Below are 2,090 nucleotides of genomic sequence, written 5' to 3'. Positions count from 1 at the left end.
GGCTTTGTTTGGTTGGTTACTACTCCTGACACACTATTCCTGAACAGATACAATCATTACCCAGAATTCACTGAGTAATGGGTAAAGGGGGTAGGAATTTCTGTACTATGCTAGTACATATTTTCTGTTTATTCAGCTGTTCATCTCACTGCAAATTCAAACTCATGAGGAAAGGCTTTCAAATAGCCTCAACTAAACTACATGCTTAAGTTCTGGCTACCATGGAGATGTGGAAAAGAAGTTTAGTCCTTTTAGCAGGACTTTTGTCCTGATTTTGTTTGCAGGACATAGGGAACTCCCCTCTCTGCAGGAATCCATTGAAAAAGAATTCAGAGGCTTTGTGGTCAAAAACATAGGCAAATGTTCATCACAGTTGAATATAAAGAGCCAATAAAAATGTATCTCTACTAGGATCACACAGGGAAGCGTGTGCCATTATTGAGAAAGAGACAGGTTTAGAGGACAAGAAAGCAGAAGAGGAAGAGTCTGCTGTTAAATATAATACATGTTTGAGACATTGGAATATTCTATTATTTTTAGAAATGTTACAATTTATTTAACAATGTTCCAAGCCTTCCATGGTAACTAAGAGAAATATTTACACACACACACACACACACACACACACACACACACACACACACACACACACACACACACACACACACTCAATTGCACCTAAGACTGTCTTTTTTGTTTTGTTTTGTTTTTTTGTTTTTGGGTTACACCCGGGGTTGCTCAGGGGTTACTCCTGGCTCTGCACTCAGAAATTCCTCCTGGGAGGCGTGGGGGACCATATGGGATGCTTGTAAACAAACTGGGTTCCATCCTGGGTTGGCCGCGTGCAAGGCAAATGTACTACCACTGTGCTATCTCTCCAGCCCATTTACTTTTCTCCATTCTGTTTCCTAACTTACTGTTGCACTTGATTTACACCTGATTTTATTTAATTTTTCAAATAAACCAAGCAATTTTCTGCTTCAGAACACTCCTCCATACACTTTCTTTTGCCTGGAAGGTCTTTTCTTTTCTCATTCTAGTTCTATGTATTTATTCTTTAGGTTTTAAGTCAAATACTATTTCCACAGAGAAGGCTTCTTTAACCTAAAAATTGTATTATGCTTTCTTAACACTGTGTTGATTCATTTTGTCTTTGGTGGTTTTTCAGTTTTGATCTTTTTTTTATTTTGTGAACACATCCAAGGATCAGGATGCCAGATACTGAACCCAAGTTAATCAGATGCAAGACAAGTACTCTACTCTGCTGTACTGCTGTACTATTGCTACTGCCTTTAGATTTATTTATTTTTATGCTTTCTTTGCAGTAATATTACTTGTATGAATAGATATCTAATTTTTAGATACGATAATTTACAAGTTGTTCCAGTTCTAATTCCGTAACCAATGACAATATCCCTTCAGCTATGTTTCCATATTCCTTCCTACCCCCAGCCTGCCTCCTTACCAACCACATTTTTTAAGTTTAATTATTATAGTTTGGGTAACAAGATTAAGGAGTGTTGGACCTAGTTGTTGAGATATAAACATATACTTACCTCTATATCGCCAATATGTTCAAGGCTCCTGAAAATCATTCCTAAACCTCAAACTACCTCCACGTAATCTCCCTCTAAATTCTTATTGGCATTTTACTTCATATAATTTGGGACAAGAGTTTGCCCACATTTGATAGCTTTAATTCTTATGTCTTGTTGTTCTATATATTACAGATAAGAGGACAGAGTAATAGTACAAAAGATGGGTTATTGCCTTGCAGACATTCAACCCATCTTTGATATTCTACATCCCATATGATCTGCTGAGCCTAACAGGAGTTATTCCTGAGTGCAGAGCTAGGAATAACCACTGAGCACCTCCAGCTGTGGCCCCAAGACCTATATATAAGTATAATTAATTTTTGGATTAAACATAGCAGTGCCTAGGGCTTATTCTTGGCTTTGTGCTCCTGGATCATTCCCTGTGATACTCTGGGGACATTATTCAGTATCAGGGATCAAGCCATAGGTAATCTCTGTGGCAAAGAAAGTACCCTACCCATTTTTCTATCTCTCTTGAGTTTCATGGATTTT

This window comes from Suncus etruscus, chromosome 2 (genome assembly GCF_024139225.1).
Source record: "Suncus etruscus isolate mSunEtr1 chromosome 2, mSunEtr1.pri.cur, whole genome shotgun sequence".
In the NCBI taxonomy this organism is placed as follows: domain Eukaryota; kingdom Metazoa; phylum Chordata; class Mammalia; order Eulipotyphla; family Soricidae; genus Suncus; species Suncus etruscus.
Note: the sequence above shows the minus strand (reverse complement) of the source record.